Here is a 6,292-nt window from a genome sequence, read left to right on the forward strand (position 1 = left end):
CAACAAGGTGAGGGAGTTTGCTTTGGAGCGGAGTCTCTTCTCCTTGTGTCCAGGTGCAGCTTCCGTTGGAGGCTCCAGTTTCCCCCATCAACCTAATTATTATGTTTGCTAAAATAAAGCAGAACTGTAATAATGTGTATATATATATTTATTTTTTATTTTTTTTATTTTTACTTTATATTGAATTAGAGAAAGTAAACCGACTTATCCACTATAGCTCTATAAATGGCACAGGCTCTCGACACTTAAGCTCTTCAGAAGAAAAAACAAAATCCCCTAATGTTTCACTTTGTAACAGAATGGCTTTGTGGGCAATATTTTAAGAGAAGAGGCAGTCACTTGTGTCATACTAAAAACTGATGACTGAGCCGCATCATACTGCCACTGATTATTAAAATGATGAAGATGACGGGGTGATAAGCCTGTGAGGGTGCCTATTGTACTGGCAGAAACCCATGCTCGGCTTGTGACTGGCCTTCGGAGGGCCCGCACTCAAAGATCCAGTGTTACTTCACTTACTTCTGAGAACATGCTCAGATGGGAGTCTGTTGGGCTTAATGCAGCCTCCTGACTGGCCACATTCAAACACTCACGTAATAAATAATAACACTGGATATGGCTGAACAGAAGAGTGTCCTTTTCAGATCAGTTTTACTGTTAACCAATAAGATGCACTCCTGACCAGGTTGAGGGAGATTGTGATATAAATGATAAGCAATCTAAGGACATTTCATAAACAAGAAATGTGACTCTTTTTATTAATACCAGAAATATTAACACTGCAAGCATTATGAAAGGTATCAAACATTAAGAAACAATTATCTCTATTTAGGCTTTATATACAGTCTATGGTTTTACCTCAAAATGCATTGTATTTAATTGTTATTTCAACCATGGTGATATTATTTATGTCTATATAGTTTCAATACACACGCAATGATTACATAAGAAAGGAGCCTAATGTCTTATAAACACTGCTAGTGTAAATAAAAAAAACTCTATTTAATTAATTATTTGTGTTAATTATTACATTTTACATTGGAGATTAATTCTAGTTTCGCATCAGCATATTTTAACTGTTTAAAATCAATTTAAGCCAAACTTATTCATAGGCCTACTATTACAATTGCAATATCCCACTTAGAACAATGCAAACATTCACTGAACACAGAACAGCTCGGAGCAGCGACCTACTGCTATAGCTCTGTGTACGTTGACCTTTACGTGACCCCACAGAGCACACTGAAAGTTTTCTTTTTTTTCCTTGCTCAGACAGCCCTGCAGGTAGGTACAGCGTCTGCACCGGGATCCTATCTCTCATCTCGCCCTCACGTCTCAAGTTTCTGATGGGGTATTTACAGTGCCTGCCTTTGTGCAGATGAAGCCATGCTGTAGTGTTATGACTTCCACTCCGCGCACTTACAATATGCCTCACGTTGGCTGCGTCAGTCACACGCACAACCTCGTTCCTATTAGCCCTGACTGTCTTTTTGTTGCAATTACACACCTCCTCGATCCGGCTGCACCTCGCTGTGTTGATACATGGATCTAGTGACAAAGGAAAACACAGGCGCAGGGGCAGATTAGCCAGGCTCAAGATGCACCGTTCCTCTGCTAAAAAAAGGGGGCTGATGCCTGAGTCGGGTTATAAAACAAACACGCCAGATAAACAAGCAACATTTGGAGCAGATAGTGTTTCCTGCACAGCGGAAATAAAAAAAAGCACCTTGTAGGTTTAATACCCCGCAGCTAAACCTGTAATTTTGCTGCGCCGTCAGATAGCTGCTGAGCCCGATAGAGACTCCGCTTTGCTTTGTTGCGAGACGCGCGCACTGTTTTCCTATGCGTATTCTATGTAAATTACACGCGATAATCGCCACGCGCGGCACAATGCTGGTTCCCGCGGTGCAAACGGAAACGGCAGGTAGATAAACGCAGCCTGGTGCAGATTTGCATAGCCCCTTTTGTGTGGTTACGGGACGCTGCCGAACGTGAGCCCCGAGGATCGGTAGGGATTTCCTCAAGGTTTTGTGCGCGTAAAAGCCTGCTTCCTCCCAGGGCTGTGACCATTATGTAGAGCAGACAGAGGTGGGTGCAGCAGAGGGCACGAATGGAATAGCATTACTGTTAGTAACACGCTGCAGGAGTGTTAACCTTAAACCTGAAATGGAGAAGTGCAGGGATTCTCAAACTATGGTTCAGGTGTCAAAATAAGGCCGATTGGATCTATAGTAGAGCAAATCGCAAGTTCTTCGGTATAGTCCTGGTCCAGTCCTTAGTCCTATTTACGCTGAGGTTAAGTTCGTTTGGACATGTTGGAACTGATATGGTTGGTTGAAGTAGTTTAGTTAAGCTATTTCTGTTATTCCCTTTACTTTTTCCACATTTAAAGCAGTACTAAGTAACTTGTTTACCTTAATAAATCCTATTCGTAGTCCCTCTGGGGGTTATACAAGTGTTGATGGGATGATTGGGGGGGGGGTCTTTCATCTCCCCCTGGTGTCTCTGGCCCGAAAACTACACTTGCAACTTTCCCTGCGTCGACCCGGAGACTCAATACACACTAATGGAATCTCAAAGACGAAGCTAACAGGCTAATGGGCAAAGCTAGCTGCGAGCCGGCGCCACTTAAACAGTATTTACAGCCATGTTTGAGTGAAACAAATTATCTCCATTGCGTAATTGGATGTACGATATCCCTCTCTCCCTTTGTCTTTTCTGTCAGCGTAGCATTTACTCTCACGGACAATTAATGAGTAAAAAAACGTAACATGCTACGACACCTGCAGTGGCGCTTAGGCCTCTAGGGGCATGAGTTACTTAGTACTACTTTAAACAGCTGCTTTTAAATAACACTTTCCTATCATAGTTCTGAATTGTGCCATCATAAATATTGTAATGATACTGACATGTGACTGACTCGCTTCCCTGTATATGTGTGAGTAGGCTCTCAGTTGTCCAGGAATGACCTATTGTTGTGGAGATTTCCAAATAGTGTCGACGGGACTCGACTGCTTTGAAGTCTGGCTTGTGTGTGTTCTAGTCTTGCATTTTGACTACAATAGCAACAAGAATCTTCTGAAGATAAAGCGAAATGACCTCAACTCAACCAAGCCACGATATCTGAAAATCACTGCCACATTCCCTGCCATTGGTTGACCAAAATACACAGATTGACTGCAATTCAAAGCCCCTTCCCGGTGCATGTCTAACCTTTGATTTCTCTGAGCATTCCCTGAGCTTGATTACAAATGCATTTATTCTCACAGGAGATGCAAACACCTGTGGTCTCGCTCAAAGCGCTTTTGTGGCAGCGAGGCAGTGTTCCTGGTGATAGCAGCATGAAGATCATTGACACCCATGAAACAAAGGCAAAGCTCCCGCAGAGGATCTTGGCGTATGCAGGCACCTATAAAACCCGAACTTTGTACAACTCCAACGTATGGTTTAATTCCCAACCAAAATACCTCAGAAGAAATGCACAGTGTCGCACGTCGCTTCAACAAACAAAAACAGCAGCAGCCACTGAGAGCCTTTGTACCGGATTAGGCTCTAAAGTCAGGTGAGTCTGTTTGGATCCCGATAAAGCATGTCTTGTTGTAAAAAAAAATCCTATTGTTGAAGTAGTTAGTTTCTATTGACATTTTTTTTTTTTGACCTGTTTTTATGTAGAAGAAACAGGATTAGACATTGCACATATTGTCACATGTTTTGCTTGAAATGCCCAGGTTTAATTATGCAAAATAACTAGAGGTGTACACAATAGTTACCACAGGGAAATCTGTTCTTTTCATTCCACCCATCCTTCAATGCTGCCGGGACAACCTGTAAGGAGCGGTAGGAGGACGAGGAGAACATGCAAACTCCACATAAAAAGACGCGGTCTGGGAAACGAAACCCAGGACCCTCTCGCCAACCAATGGACTCAACTTGGACAGCTCTGTAAAAACATGAAGTTTTGTGATGAGGCTCCGCTGACTGCCCAGCCACACCTGCCTTGGACCCTTCTAAGCATTGTGTCTTATTTTGATGGACATGCAGCGCTTTCTCATCACGGTGGCTTTACTCTGAGGCGGGAGGGTCCGCGTGACAGGGAGTTGTCTGGGTGGAGAGTGATGTCGCTTGACAGAGGAAGCTCATCTCAACGCGCCGGGCCTTTAGTTATGACGCTCCTGCGGATGGTGGAAGTGCAGGTGCGAGTCGACAGGCCCGTAATCCATCACGCAAACGGACAAAACACAAAGAGGGGGAAAGCTGCTCTATCTTGTTGGATGAAGGATGAGCTTTCTCAAAATAAGACACCATGCCATATTGCTTTTGTTTGTAAGCTTTTTTCCGAAATAGGACTGACTTGCTCGCCGCGTAACCTTCTCTCATTACTTTATATTATTAGACCAAATCTCACAAGCAAGACAAATTACAGCCGGATTTACATTTTTTTTTTTCCTCCCGATGTGCTTGTTTTGGATATACCATCTAATCTATCTCTGTTTGTCAAATCATCTAGGGACGTGTCTCCAGTTACAATAATAATCCCGATATGAAAGATTAATGATATCTCTCCCATTATGCAGTGTGTGTATGTATGATTTAGTCGTTGACCTCTCTAGGGTTTTTTCCGAATATGAGAACTTACATGTCCCTGTCATTTCCCATTTCAAATCAAAGGGGTCACCGGCGAAAATGTCTCAAAACCAATTTGTGTTTCAAAAAGACCCTTGAGGGATAGGGGCTGCTGGTGTTTTGTTTGATATGCACAAAGACACTTATCCCTTATCTATCTTCTCAGAACGAGAGAGGAGGAGATGGAGGGTGAAGTGCTCCAGGAATCACCGCTGCTGCCACGGTGAGATATGATGCGGCCCGATTTTGATCATTGACATTTGCTTTTTCATGCATCCTGAAAAACAAGGCCTCTCTTCCATTAAGGAATTATTCAAATGACCTTCAACGGTGCATGTTTTCCTACAGTTTTGTTGTGGGAATATGAGAACACATACTGACATCTCAATTACTTATGCAAGGCTCAGAGTAGGCCCAGTGGATGCAATCACCGTGTGTGCGATCCTCAGTCACTCCGAATCACGCCGGCTCCTGGACAGACACACATAATTCAGACAAGCCCAACCGGATTTGCATACAAAGACTAAAGACAAAAAAAAAAGGCCATAAATAAAAGACAACACAGCATGTTGGTAAAAAGGGGAAGAGACGGTAAAGGTATGAATGAAGAGAGGGGAGAGTAGATTGTTTTAAAAAGGTCTGTTGTGTCAGGTTTAGTTCAAATGTGCATTTTCCACAAGGCAATAGAGGGCCTCCATTAAGCAGACTTCTGACATATAGAAAGGCGGCTGCTCGAAATGACATCTTTGATTTTTTGCATTTCCCTTTGAGCAAAAACAGATATCTTAATGATGTAGGTGAGGTCATCCTTGTCTGCTATGAAGAGCATGTTGAGAATCATACCTTGTATATTTTGAATATTTTGGATTGATTTGTTTTAACTTCACACCAGAAAGACCCATACCAGACCACAAAGGTGGACCAAATCTCTTGCACATCTCCACTTCATTAAAAGGGATATTTTCTTAGCCTCTTCCGGCGTCCTGGAGGTGACACTGTGTCGTATGGGTGGGTGATAGGTGGGGGGTGTGTGTGTGTGTGTGGAGGGTTGGGTGTTTGAGGGCATACATCGCAGAGAGTGGGGTAAGAGGTGGGGTGCATGGGAGGCTAACCCGGCGTCACGTCATTAGCGTAGCAGCGGCGGAGACGTAGGGGCACCCTGACACATGTCACGGACAGCCAGCCGAGGGCCCACGTATGAGGCTGACACACTGTGCATAATTTACCCTGTGACACGATCTGCATGCCGAGTTGTTGATCTGTTGTGTTTGGTTTGGACATGGGCGCAGCACAGAGAGACAGAGGGGTGGGGGTTATTATGCAGGTATAGTGGGGCAGAAGGAGGAGAGGTAGGGCGATGAGGTGGCAGTGTGTGTCGCACTGGAGCGCACTCTGAACGGGCCATGCATTTGTCATGTCCACTCAGAGGCAACATATACATAAACAAGAGCATTTCCACACAATAATGCAGGCTCACGCACACTGCAAACAGCCGAGTTCAGACATAGGAAACTGACATGTGTGAAATATACCAAGGCCTTAATTTGAGGCCTGTGCATTTAGGTTTTATCTTCAAATCCTAAACTAATCAGTGCTGTTCTTAGAAGTAATTTCCAAAACCCTCTACATCATTCTTCTTGCCCCAAGTGGCAGGCAAATTTGTTTTTCC

This window comes from Gobius niger (genome assembly GCF_951799975.1).
Source record: "Gobius niger genome assembly, chromosome: 8".
Classification (NCBI taxonomy): Eukaryota; Metazoa; Chordata; class Actinopteri; order Gobiiformes; family Gobiidae; genus Gobius; species Gobius niger.